Raw genomic sequence first — 15,226 nt, forward strand, 5'->3', positions numbered from 1 at the left:
GAAATAGCATGTATTAGTTTCCTATTGCTGCTATAACAAATTAACATGAACCTGGTGGCTAGAAACAGCACAAATGTATTATCTTGTATTTCTGGTAGTCAGAAATTTGAAATAAGATTTATGGACTAAAATCAAAATGTTGGCAGGGCTTTGTTCCTTCTGGAGGCTTTTGGGAAGAATCTGATTCTTGGCCTTTTCTAGCTTCTCAAGGCTACTTGTATTCCTTGGCCGTGGCCCCTTTCTCATCCTCAAAGCACATCACTGAGCTCTGTTTCCATCATCACATCTTCTCTCTGCTCTGACCCTTCTGCCTTTCTCTTATCAAGATCCTTTTAATTATAAACTATCTTGAACTGAATCACACTTGCAAAGTCCCTTTTACCATTAAAGGTAACATATTCACACATACTCAATTCACATTCTGGAATGACAATGTAGACATCTTTGAGTTGGCGTTGTTCAGCCGGCCATAGAGCATTAGATTAAGGGCTGTTTATTCACATGCTAGTTCTGTAATCAATAGATCTTAAATAAGTCACTTAAATTCTCCACACCTCAGTTTCCAAAACTGTGAAGTGAGGGGCTCGTATTAAATGAACTTTAAAAAAAATCTCTTCCTAGGCCAAAATTCTATGTTTCTAGGTTACCATAAATCACACATAAAATAACACCAAATTGTCAGCATAATTTTGGAAGTGGTTATTTTTTTCTGAAGAATATTTTACTAATTTTAACTACTAGATCTCATAGTTTCACACAAGTATTTAAATATTCCCTCTCATTTGACAAGACCAGCATTCTGCTTCCCACTACATATAATTATTTTGTCCTTTCTTAATGGCATTGTTACTCCTTCTTATCCAATACTTCCTTTCCTTTCTAATGCTTCTCCACACTCCTTCCCACTCATACTAACTGACTTCCTAATCTCTTGTTAAAAAAAAAAAAAAAAAAAAAAGAACTTTTAAGACTTACTAATATGCTGTGACTTTTAAGGAAGCTTATTTTAAATGAATACTCCTTTTTTTCCATTCATTTTTCAAAAAATATAAAAGTAAAATATGAAGCCTATTATCTATACCCTCTTCACCCACTCCCATCCCACAAAATAAAAAAGCTCTATTTAGTCAATAATTTAAGCCTTTTAGTAAAATGCTGTTTCATAAAATAACAACTGTGGGAAATGTTAGGATTCCATCTACATTTTTCCTTTCCTTGAAGTTACTGCTCATCTGAAATCAGATGTGGTTCTCTGGTATCTCCACAACAGTGAAGATTGGACTGGAGAGAACCCCTTGATCAAACGGAAGAAAGCTGAAGGAAGGCCTGGCACAGTGGCTCATGCCTGTAATCCCAGCACTTTGGGAGGTCAAGGCAGGCAGATCACTTGAGGTCAGGAGTTGGAGACCAGCCTGGCCAACATGGTGAAACCCTGTCTCTACCAAAAATACAAAAATTAGCTGGGCATGGTGGCATGCACCTGTAATCCCAGCTACTCAGGAGGCTGAGGCAGGAGAATTGCTTGAATCCAGGAGGTGGAGGTTGCAATGAGCCGAGACTGCTGTACTGCACTACGGCCTGGGCAACAGAGCTAGACTCCATCTCAAAAAGACAAAAAAAAAAAAAAAACTGAAGGAAATTCATCTGGTTACAAGACTAACCTTTGCAAAGCCAATTAGGAAGGCAAGCGCCCAGTGCCCAAAGGAACTGAGTGAGTCCCCTGGGTGGAGCCTGCTATCCAGCTGCTGGATAGCAGGCAGAAGGTGAGGTCAGGCACAAGGCACACGCTGTCCTCGCATGTCATGCATGGTGAAAAGTATACAGGCAGGGCATAGTATCCAGGTGGTAGATTGCAGGCAAGGCACAAGGTCGCTACTGCCCTGTGCTGTCCATTCCTAGCAATAATCACACCTGTGTGTGGAGTAAAGCAAATAAGATCTAGCTCTTTTGTTCTCTCCTCACATTGACCCTCACATTGAAACTACTTATGTATTTCCCACTTTTCAGGATTGATTTTGGAAGTGAAAGGAGACAACAGGAAAGCAAAGACTGACTTTCAGGACTAGCCCTTCTTTTCGGAAACTGAGCTCCTACCTTCTCAGATATTCCTTTTAATTCCAAACCCCAAACACCACAATATCTGGAGAAACCAAGAATACTTAGAGGAATTGTCAGAGATTAAATAAAGGATTTTAGTGACAATCTCATGCAGGAAAGAGAATACGCTTAAGTGAATATTTTATACAATTCGGTTCATTGTTGTAGCCCCGCTGTTGTTAATACCACTCCCATCAACAGAAATTAATACAACTATGTATTTCAAAATTAACAAGAGCCAAGATGAGCAACTTTCTCTTTCTTCAGTACCTATTTTCGATACTTTCATTATCCTAACTCTGAATTTGCCCTGAAAGTGCATTCCAATTAATGTCTAACACCAGGCAGCTTATGATGTGGTTATTGACTCCTTAGGGAACAGAATTAAACCATTAAATCCATTTTCTAAATCTAGGGTGAAAGGTTAATGGATTGACTAAAATGCTAAACAAATTCAAAGTAATATCCCTTGGAGGAAGAGATGAGGAAAAATGTAAAATGCTTGTCTTGCCAAATTTTTCCTCTATTCTTAAATGCTCTAAATAATGTCAAAAGAACTGCAGAAAAACTATGGAGGCTAAAAAATTAAATAATGATGCATCCTTTGTAACTGCGTTCCACCAAGCAATTTGTAGCAAATTTGAGTTTTTACCTTATTTCCTGGAAGACACAGAATAGTAGGTCAACAGAAAATGTTATTTACATTTAGCAGTTGGCAGAGATTAAACTGCAAGAAAAATTGATATGTGCAGCTTCTCACATCAACGACAAGAAAGAGAATAATATTCAGAACCTGTGAATCCAGCTACATTACTTATTACCTGGATTATCCTTCCTTTCTGAAAATTAAAAATATAATATTGCAGTTGAATATATAAAAATTATTTTCCTTCTGAAAATCTAAGCTCAACTATAAATGATACGGCAGACTATATGAATGCTTAAAATTATTTTCTTCCTCCCTACCTCCATAGAAAGAGCGATGTACTCTGTCTTTAGACTTTGGACTTGCCACCGCAACTTGCTTTGACCAATGGCCTGTTGAAAGACATGACATCAGCAGGAGCTTGAAATGTGCTCACATAGTTGTCTTCTTGTGCCTCTGGCATTGCCATGAAAAAAGATTCCTCTGCATACCTATTTGCCCCAGGATGAAGACCAGAGCCAAACCTGTAGCTCAAAGTTGAGTTACTTGGCTGAGTCTAGTCCAGGTGAGCTAATTCCTGCCAACCAGCAACTCACGAAAAATTAAAAAAAAAAAAAAAGAAAGAAAGAAAAGAAAAAGAAGCACTGATTATTGAATGGCACTGAGACATTATGGTTGTGCAGTAACAACTGACCAAACGGATGAGAGTTCTGTGGTCTACAGTCTATGGTCTGAAAGTAGTTGATTTCCCTTTAGGTCTGTTTCTGAGCTGCTTTTCCTATTTTGAACTCCTGAGCCCTAATTCTCCCAGGCTGAGGTGATTTGCTCCAGCTCCCAGCCATTATTATAATTTTGCAACTAAATTCTGTTTAGTTTTCTTTGCTACTGCTGCAATATTTACAACTTAAATTACCATAAACTTTGTGTACCATGTTGCTTGGCTTTTTATGTTGAAGGAGTTCAGGAAATGCCCCCCTGAAATATGCCATTTTGGACCTCAAACTGAGGGCGCTTGGGGAACAGCAAATGTAGGGAAAGGTTTTCTCTGAACTACCCTTATCTACCTAAAGAGAAATCCTCCATATGAAATGCAATTGTCATGAATCCCCTCCCCAGAAATCTCATCAACCAGAGAAGCTGAAACTTGAGTTGCAGATGAGAAAACTGGATAATCCCACGGCCAGAGAGACAGACTGTTGTTACCTTTTCTTCTGAGGACCTATTTATCTTGTCCCCAAAGCATTTACTGTCTCCTAAGTTGTCTACATCCCCCCTCCCCTTTTTCCAATGAAGAGAGTACATAAGCTTCTCTATAAGGTTTTTTTGGAGTATTTACTTTTCCTTCGTGTGACGCCCCCATGCATGTAATAAATTTGAATACCTCTTCTCCTGCTAATCTGGCTACTGTCAGTTTATTTTATAGACTCAATTATCAAACCCTCAGAGAGTAAAGGGAAAGTCTTTCCTCTTCTATGCTGCGATTGCCCAGGGCAATCTGTGGAATCTGGAGGAATGTAAATGGGCTTAAGGTATTTACAGATTTGGTTTCTGCATATTTTTGCTCTTTTACTGTATTTGGAGGAAGACAGCTCTGAGGTTGCTATTTCTTTGGTATAGATTTTATTACTGTAAAAATCTTATTTGCATGTAACATTCAGAGAATAACATTTCCTATCATTAGTTTGGAAATGCAGAGTGTATACCAATGTGAACATATGATTGTCACTCCTATTTCATGGAATTGTTTCCTAGGGTGGCTACAGAACCTTGGTCTATCAGTGCCAAATCAGATGAATGTCTACCAGACTCTGAAATTTGAATAGGGATAATGTACATGGAAATGTTAGAACTGCAGGGGTCAGATTGATTGATTGATTGATTGATTGATTGATTTTTATTATACTTTAAGTTCTAGAGTACACGTGCACAAAGTGCAGGTTTGTTACATATGTATACATTGCCATTTTGGTGTGCTATACACATTAACTCGCCATTTACATTAGGTATATCTCCTAATGCTATCTCTCCTCCCTCCCCCCACCCCACGACAGGCCCCAGTTTCTGATGTTCCCCACCATGTGTCCAAGTGTTCTCATTGTTCAATTCCCACCTATGAGTGAGAACATGCGGCATTTGTTTTTCTGTCCTTGTGACAGTTTGCTCAGAATGATGGCTTCCAGCTTCATCCATGTCCCTACAAAGGACATGAACTCATCCTTTTTTATGGCTGCATAGTATTCCATGGTGTATATGTGCCATATTTTCTTAATCCAGTCTATCATTGATGGACATTTGGGTTGGTTCCAAGTCTTTGCTATTGTGAATAGTGCCGCAATAAACATACGTGTGCATGCGTCTTTATAGCAGCATGATTTATACTCGTTTGGGTATATGCCCAGTAATGGGATGGCTGGGTCAAAAGGTATTTCTAGTTCTAGAACCTTGAGGAATCGCCACACTCTCTTCCACAGTGGTTGAACTAATTTACACTCCCACCAATGGTGTAAAAGTGTTCCTATTTTTCCACATCCTCTCCAGCACCTGTTGTTTCCTGACTTTTAGGGGTCAGAATTTTATCCAGTCTCATGTAGACAGTAAAGATGATCAAAGAGAATCTAAACATCATTAGCTATCTTCACTCAAGGAAGAGACAACTTCCCCAACCTGCAGTAGAATGACCCAAGTGAACTGATATAATGAACACCCTCTCCTGGAAAGGCAGTAAAAAATAACTTTAGGTACATTTTTAAGTTATTATAAAATAAGGGAAGTCTTCATTGTTCAAAAGAATAAAAGCCCAGTAATCCAAAGAGATAGGTGAAGTTGGTGAGTGTTTTGAAGATTTAATCAACCTTAAGTTTTATTTATTTATTTTCGTTAGCTGTTTCTTCTTTTAATTTTTAAAGAAATTTTTAATTTTTAATTGATACACTATATTTGTACATATTTATGTAGTACATGTGATAGTTTCTTAAATGTAGAGAATGTGCAATGATCAAGTCAGTGTATTTAGGATAATCATCACCATAAGCATTTATCATTTCTATATATTGACGACATTTAAAGTCTTCACTTCTGGCTATTTGAAATGTACAATACATTGTTGATAACTTTAGTCACCCTAATCTACCATTGAACATTAGAATTTATTTCTTCTAATTATACGCCATTAAGCAATCTCTCTTCATCTCCCCCTCCACACACACTCACATCCTTCCCAGCCTCTGGTAACTGTCATTCTACTGTGTCTCCATGAGATCAAGTTTTTTAGCTTCCACAGTGAGTGGGAATGCATCTTTCCAATGATAGAATTTGGGTAGAATTCTGTAAGAAATAAAGCTGATGGGATCGATATAAAATTGCTGTATTATATTATAAGTCCACTTTTATAGGTATCTATTGACAAAATGCACATAGTGGGATGTGGTTCAGGCTCTCAGGTTCCAGGGTTCTCAGTCTTGGCACTGTTGACATTTTGAACCAAACAATTTTTTTTTTTTAAGAGAGTCTTGCTCTGTCACCCAGGCTGGAGTGCAATGGCGTGATCTCCCTGTAACCTGTACCTCCCAGGTTCAAGCTATCCTCCTGCCTCAGCCTCTCAAGTAGCTGGGAACACAGGCACACACCACTACGCCCAGTTAATTTTTATATTTTTAGTAGATACAAGGTTTCACCATGTTGGCCAGGCTGGTCTCCAACTCTTGACCTCAGGTGATCCACCCACCTCAGCCTCCCAAAGTGCTGAGATTACAGGTGTACACCACTGTGCCCGGCCAAAACAATTCTTTTTGTGGGGACTGTCCTGTGCATTGTAGGATGTCTGGCAGCATCTCTGGCCTCTACTCGACAGAGGCCAGTAGCATCACAGTTGTGACAATGAAAAATATCTCTAGATATTTCCAAATGAGACAAAAGTCATCCAGTTGAGAGCCACTGAGTTAGAGGATATTGTATTCTAATTTATCAACTAAAGATACCACTTTCCCTTTTCTTCTCCTCCATGATTTTGCTAATCCACCTGATCCTCATCCTCTCTCTCCTCTCCCTACAAAGGTAGTCATTCTTCATGCAAACCTCTCACACTTTATAGAAATGTCCCGTTGCGTTAAAGTTCAGCTATAATGCAATGGTAAATGTCAAAGCAACATTTATGGACACAAACTCCTAAATAGACAGGGACTGGTGAACATAGCATCAATTATGCTTTTTGGTTCCAATAGTGTATATTGAAACTAGTCTGTACCTGCACTAGTTTATTACATAGATCTAGACATCATAATGGTATTCATTAAAGAGATATTTCACCTGTATCTCATTATTCTCAATTGTATAGTCAAGAGTAGAACATTTTTCTACTGATCTGAAGAAACTTTGTATGCCAACAGCTACAACTAGTCTGATTCTTATAATTAGACAGTATAAGATTTCTTGCATGCAAACACCATAATCATATTTTGTTTTCAACAAAGAACCATCTGTTTTCTAAAGGATGTGCTCCCAGGCATGCAATATTTCATTTAGATATTATGGAGCTGCTGCTATATTATCCTTGCTATGTGAGCCATATCATTGCAAGTGTGAAGTCCACAAGCCATGTGTTGCAATAAGGTTATCTCCTTTTCTACTCTTAGTTTTGAGGCAGCGTGTCAATAGTTTATGCACACAGTGACACAGAAAAATCTGGGGAGTAACTAAGATAGTTCATAGTAAAGCTAACTACACTGGCAGATGGTGAATGCCCTTCCACAGTGTTCAAGCACAGGCTACAAAGTAAGGGCTGCTTGCTTGGAGTGGGCAATTGGCCTATCTAGTGTGCATGTTCCCTCCAACTCTAATATTTTATTATTCTTATTTTTTAAACTTCAATTTCAATCAATCAATTAACCCTTGAACTGTTTTCAGAAAGTAAATGCTATGAGCAGTAATGCCTAAATCCTATAAAATGGAGATTGTTATCTCCATTTTACAGATGGGGAAAATAAGTCTTAAAAAGATAAAAGTACCCCCTTCTAACTCCATGTCAAAGCAGAGATTTAAGCCCAGGTCCAGCTGACTACAGTGACTATCCTGAAGTAGCGGACTAGGTAGGAGTCAGAGCATATGATGAGTTTTTAGCCGAGACATAATACACAAGCCAGAGATTTTTGCCACACACACACAAAAAAAATTCTTCATCTTTTAAAAAATTCTATGCCTTGTATCACTTATGATGAGATCCTACATTAAGCAAAAAACTAATTAGTCAGTGAAGAAAAACCCTGTTAATAAAAGTGTTCTGCTACAAGTGACACTTTGTTCTCTAGTTAAGTAACTGTATTGGTTCAAAATACAATTGAATTTTCTACACACAAATAAAAACTCAGTTGAAAATGAAGCATAAATCCATATCACTTTAATTCTGTTATCTCTTTTAAAACTGCATATACCAATTTAGTGAAATGGTTTATGTGTGTGTGTGTCTGCGTGTGTACAATTTGTAAGAAGTGGCTTTAAGTCCTGGGTTTCATATTTGCACCACTTTCCCCCAGACCTTAAAAAAGATTTGTAGAGAAACACAATTGAAAATAGATCAAGAATTTTATTTATGGTACAACTATTTTCCTGATGGAAGTCAGAAAATTATAAAACAAGATGGTTTTCAGTATATTTGAGAACAAGATGAAGAAACAAAATGCTAAAAACCTGTACTTGAAATCTATTTCTGTATAAAAATAATGAAATGTCAGGATCAAGAGGAATCCCATAAATCACGTTATTAGCTTCTGTTTTAGTTTATTACATGCAGCTATGGATCTGAGACCTTTTCTCTTATTAAATCTACAATTGGCTAAATTGACACAATTTCACTCTCTTATAAAAAAAGAGAATCCTATCTAAATTACATGATTTAGTTTTACCCATTATTTGACCTTTCCTTTGCTTATATTTCCTATTTACAGTTTCAAGCTTTTGAAAGCTGGCTTGACATACAAAGTATTTTTCTGTGGCAAACAAAATAAATCAGTCCCTTCAGAACGCTTTACTGTATTTATATCCCATCTTGTTCCAAAAGATAGAGAGGATTTACAAAATCGTGTATAATAAAATGACAATATTTAATAAGATAAAAAGTTAGAAATGAAGAAAATAATGCGGGAAAGCTTTATAATGTTATTTACTTTAAAAGTAAAGTTGATTAAGCACTTAGTTGCTACTGCTCAAGATTATAAACAAAATAACCAATACCAGACAAACATGCTCTATTAGTTTTACTGTACTAGGCCATTTCTCTGTGCTTATAGCCCACTCGTACTTGTTTCATGTAAAGTCTTTCCGGAAGAACACCAGGTTAGCATAGTATTAAAATGAGAGTGGATACCATTTGTTGAGCATCTCCTCTGAACCACCCAAATAATTATTCATTCAGTTTGGTCACATTCTAAGCTAAATTCAACTCAACCAGCAGACATTTGTGCCTTGTTATTTCATGTTTTCCCACACATGTATTTTTTAGGTGCCCTCTGAGTATAAGCTCCTCAAGGGCAAAAACAAGGTGTTTCACCCCTTTATACTGCTCACAATCCCAATTCCACCATACTCCTCCCACCATGAAAAAGTTTTATTGCAAAAGCAGTCTATGGGAAGAGTGATCTTTGCCCATCCTGCCTCTGTGTGTGTGTGTGTGTGTGTGTGTGTGTGTGTGTGTATCATAGTCTAAACTACTTACTACAGATTCTGAATCCCAATCCCAAATAAAATGTGGTTTTGCAGCTTTGCAGACACCGCCGCCGAGGAAAACCCTGTACTATTAGCCATGGTCAACCCAACCGTGTTCTTCAACATTGCCATCGACAGCCAGCCCTTGGGCCGTGTCTCCTTCGAGCTGTTTGCAGACAAGTTTCCAAAGACAGCAGAAAATTTTCGTGCTCTGAGCACTGGAGAGAAAGGATTTGGTTATAAGGCTTCCTGCTTTCACAGAATTATTCCAGGGTGGTGACTTCACATGCCATAATGGCATTGGTGGCAAGTCCATCTATGGGGAGAAATTTGAAGATGAGAACTTCATCCTAAAGCATACAGGTCCTGGCATCTTGTTCATGGCAAATGCCGGACCCAACACAAATGGTTCCCAGTTTTTCATCTGCACTGCCAAGACTGAGTGGTTGGATGGAAAGCATGTGGTCTTTGGCAAAGTGAAAGAAGGCATGAATATTGTGGAGGCCATGGAGCGCTTTGGGTCCAGGAATGGCAAGACCAGCAAGAAGATCACCATTGCTGACTGTGGACAACTCAAATAAGTTTGACTTGTGTTTCATCTTAACCACCAGACCATTCCTTCTGCAGCTCAGGAAGCACCCCTCCACCCCATTTGCTCGCAGTATCCTAGAATCTTTGTGCTCTCGCTGCAGTTCCCTTTGGGTTCCATGTTTTCCTTGTTCCCTCCCATGCCTAGCTGGATTGCAGAGTTGAGTTAAGTTTATGATTATGAAATAAAAACTAAATAACAAAAAAACAAAAAAAATGTGGCTTTGCAAAGAGACTCGAAAGAGGTTCTTATGAGTTCAAGCATGTCCCTTCCAAAATTCACATGTTGAAGTCCTAATCCCCATTACATCAGACCTTATTTAGAGGTAGGATATTAACAGAGGTGATCTAGGTAAAAATGAAGTCATTCAGGTGCATCCTAATCTAATATGACCAGTGTCCTTATAAGAAGAGGATATTAGGATTCAAACTGGTATAGAAGGAAGACAATGTGAAGATACAGGTAGAAGACAGCCATATGCAAGCCAAAGGGAGATCTAGAACAGGTGTCTCCCTCATGGCCTTCAGAAAGAACATATTCTGCTGACACCTTGATCTCAAACTTCTGGCCTCCAGAATTGGGAGAAAATTAAATTCTGTTGTTTACGCTACTCCGTTTATAAGTACTTTTTGACAGTAACACCAGGAAACTAACACAGAAGGTTTTTTTGGGTTTTTTTGTTTGTGTTTTTTAACTTGCAGCATCTAGATATTATTTGAGACTGTCTGAACTCATTGAGATAAGAATCATACACATTTTACTCTTTGTTTTTATATATAGCAAACTACTAAGACTATATACACAGTAGGGTCGTATATCAATATTTAGTTCTACTCATTAATTAACGATGGTAACCTTTCACCAGTTTTGCAAGAGAATAGTGTGCGTTCTGGTCCAGTCTGAATGATAACATTTATAGTATCCTCATAATCAACAACATCTTATTGAGGTTATACCCTGTGCCTATTACTGTTATGGGCACTTCATTCACGTTAAATCTCTTAATCCTGACAAGAGGAAGGAAATGCTATTATTATCTCTGTAGCTTGCTGTTTTGCATACTATCTCTTCTTTCTTCAGGCCTTTACTACTAACCACAGAAAGTTCAAGTCTTATCTATTTGCTTAAAGAATATCCTTTATGAACTAATGTTTGATAGCTCCTTTTCTCAGGAGTCGTTCATTCTATTAATTTGTTCTGCAAGATGTTAGATATTAACAGTATGTTAACGAACGTTTTGCATGATAATGCAGCTCTCTGTCATCTTGTAGCTCACCTGTTTCAGAATCATCTTGACTACTTGTTTGAAATTCTCATTCCAAGGTCCAATGTCAGACCTAATGAATTAGTTTCTAAGGGTGGGGCCCTGACAACTATATTTGTAAATAAACTTTTTGGACGATTCCTCTGCACATTCAAATTTGAGAACCATGGACTATTTTGAAAATGCCATCTGTGTTTTCACTAAATATTAGTTCAATTGATTTCTTAACTAATTAATGGAGACCTTACCTACTAATCATATGGGAAGAAACTTTACAAATTATAAAAGGTTAAATATAAAATTATAATAAAAAAATCAATGCAGTTTTAAAGCAGATTACATTCACACTGTTAGGAAGACAAGGAAAGCAAGAATTAATACTCAACAAATGAGCCTGAAAACATCACTAATCCATCTGCTTTACATTAAATGTCTCATTAAGAAGGACAATTTTAGTGTATGATTACTGACCTTGGTGGATTTCACCAATTATTTCATAATACTGTAATCCAAGTTACAAGTTCCAGCGCATGTATTGACAATGAAGTCTAATGGACTGGAAAGAAGAAAAGAATTCATTATAAAAAATATATTAGTCTCATTATTTCCAAAAGTCTTCCATCAATTTGATTTGCCAGAAGTCAATAGTTTTATAGAAAAGCCTAAATATTTCTAAGTTCCTGATTGGTAACAGGAAGAAGCATGTTGTGTAGCCAGCCTCCAAGATGGCACCCAGTGATCCTGACCTCCTGGTTTTCATACCCTTGTGTAGTCCTCTCCCATATTGAATAGACCTGACTAAACTCATTGAGATAAGAATCATATATATTTTACTCTTTGTTTTTATATATAGCAAACTACTAAGACTATATACACAGTGGGGTCAGATATCAACATCTAGTTCTACCCCTTAATTAATGATGGTAACCTTTGACCAGTTTTGCAAGAGAATAGTATGTGTTCTGGTCCAGTATGGATGATAAAATTTATAGTATCCTCAAAATGAACAACATTTCATTGAGGTTATACCCTGTGCTTATCCATCCAGTAGGATATTGCAAAAATGATGGGAGTGGGACTTCTGAGGCTAGGTCATAAAAGATACTATCGCTTTTCTCCTGGTTTCTCTCTCCTGTTACTCTGAAAGACTCCTGCTGTCATGCTGCACGGACACTTAAGTAGCCTATGGAAGGACACATATGAAGAGAAACTGCTTTCTGCCAACAGCTGACACGAACTTTCTACACATGTAGAGTGAGTCATCTTAGAAGCAAAACCTTCAGCCCTGGACAGTCCTTCAAATAACTGCAGCTTCAGCCGCCATCTTGATTGCAAACTCACCAGATACCCTAAACCAAAATCATGCAACTAAGCCACTCCTGAATTCCTAATCCACAGAAACTGCGTGATATGGCAAATGTGTATTTTTGCTTTTAAATATTTTGTTATGTATCAATAGATATAAATTAATACAGATATAAATGCAATAATTCCAAGGATGCTTACATGCTGGAATAGCACTTGATATTATTAACCTACCTCTCCGCAGCCCTTCAAATCCAGGTTTTATTTTCACTTTTCCACCATCTTTTCAGAGAGCTCTTTCTCAATCCCTTCTGCTTTCTTTCTCCTTTTATCTCTTATGATTGGTCCCTTCCAAGAGATCTACTTTTTATTCTCTTGGTTCATTCATCCCATATCAACTCATCTTCTCTATGAGGATGGTTTTCAAATCTTTTTTTTTCCAGCCCTGAATGTCTCTCCTAAGGTACAATATACAAATGGCACTTGAGCGTTTCCACATGGGTGCTCAAAGTCAACATAGCTGCAACTGGATTTGTCTTCTTGTCTTTAAAATTGATTGTCCTCTTCTGACTTCATATCTATTAGTGGGACTCTTCTTCTCCCCAGCAATAAACCATCAAACTAATTCTCCAACTCTTCACTTATTTTCCATTGGCTTCTTATTGTTAAATTCTGTGAATTTATGCTTCACAATGTCTTTAAAATCTTCTATTTCTGTTCATTTCTATTACCTGATTCACAACCACTTGCTTGTGAAGTGATCATTACAATAACCCCCTGAGGTGATAATAATAGTAACCACTACATTTATTCTTCTTGACCTCCAACACTAATAAAATAATATTAGTTCATGACCTTCCATCTGTCATTGCACACAACTGTCAAATTTATCCTTCTAGACATTACATTCTTCTTCCTTCACTGAGAAATTTTCAATGGCAATTCTTTATCCTTAATTTTACCTTTCCCAAACCCTTCTCCAACTACAGCATTATTTTAATCCTTGTGAACTAAGCTGAAATTTTACTGCCATCCTAGCATGTCAATCATAGTTCCACCTCCATACTTCTTGTCCAGTTCACTCTCCACTTGTTAATGACCTCCTTAGTCTCTCTACATATTCACAATATTTAAATCTTTGCCATGTTTCACAACCCAACTCAAGTCTCACCTCTCTAATAGATTTTCTTTGTTCTCTCTGGTTCACAAAATATTGCCAGTATATGTATTCAAAAGTATAATAAATGGACAAGAAATATTAATATGAAATTAAGATATTATCTATACAAGTTATCTAAACCACTATTATACTTGCTTCTTGTTGCATTCATTTAGCAGTAAATAGTGTATGTCTTTGTGCTTTCAACGAATGAAGACCTAGCTCAACATGAATCAGCTGAAATAGAATGACATTTCTGCAAGTCTCTAGAAATCTCATAATTCCATCTGGAATTATGAATGCCTGTTGGTCATTAATAAGCCAGCTCTACCCAAATAGTGCCTACATGATTAGGTCAGCATAAATCTGTTGTGATTTAGAATAGAAAGTGGCACCGCCTGCATTGTTTCCTTTGCCATTGTTCCATATTGTGATCATGCTTAACTGATTAAATGATACTTTCTATACAACATTTTATTAGTAAGAGTGGAAATTACTGTATTTCTCTTAAAACTGAACTTGTTTTATATGTCCCAGAAATTTCTTAAATGCTAGTCCTAAGGGCCTAGCCCACAATGGTACTTCTCTAACAGCAACAACATAGCATATCTGCCCAAAGAGCACTACATCTAGCCATTATGATTTATCCAACTCTAAAATACTGACAATAACATTATGGATTTTTTTTCATTTGTATGAGTGTCTCCTCCCTCCATAAATTGCACACTACTGGAAGTCAGAAACGAAGTTCAATAATTCATTCAAAAATGTTTTCTGAATATTAGTTCGGGAAGGATCCATTAAAAATTTTGAAGAAAGAATGTATGAGGCAGAGTTCTGAGTTGCAAGTAGCAGAAATACTCTGGTCAAATTAAGAAGAAAAGGAAAACAATATATTGAAAAGCTATTGGGTGGAACACAGATTCATCTACAAGTCAGAGAACCGGGCTCAGAAAATAGCCAGGAACAAAAGGCAGCTGGATCATGACGCAAAACTGGTTGGGCAAGAGACTGAAGCTCTACATCTGACCTCTGGACACTGGAACTACCACCAGTGCTGCCTCCAGCACTAGACTCTGGAGGCCACTCCTGACACTATTACCTTGAAGACTGGATATTGCTGCCACTTTTTGCTTTGGATTCTAAATCTATAGCAGGCATGTCTGATTGGGCTAGCACGTGTTATGCACCTCAGCTGCAAGAGACTGAAAAAACAGTGACAATTCTTTTTACCTTCAAAAACAAGAGGCAAAATAAGTCAACCAGGGAATGAGGTTCAGATGCTAGACAACAAAAATAATTTTCTAAAAAAAAAGGTATGTTTTCACTACAATGTATTATGATCATTTTGCCCTTTAGAACGATCACTGTAACACCAATATTGAGAATAATTACAGAGGCCAAATTGGAGTTTTAGTTTGAAGCTGCATGCAAGACATTATGAAGGTAAGGGGATGGAGAGGAAACAAC

At 37.4% G+C, this 15,226-nt stretch overlaps 1 pseudogene; it reads left to right on the top strand.

Annotated features, from left to right (window-relative positions):
• The first annotated feature begins 3,291 nt into the window (after positions 1 to 3,291).
• LOC139355667 (peptidyl-prolyl cis-trans isomerase A pseudogene) lies at positions 3,292 to 10,214 on the top strand (annotated as a pseudogene).
• Positions 10,215 to 15,226: the final 5,012 nt, after the last annotated feature.

Source organism: Macaca nemestrina, chromosome 8, assembly GCF_043159975.1.
Source record: "Macaca nemestrina isolate mMacNem1 chromosome 8, mMacNem.hap1, whole genome shotgun sequence".
NCBI lineage: Eukaryota > Metazoa > Chordata > Mammalia > Primates > Cercopithecidae > Macaca > Macaca nemestrina.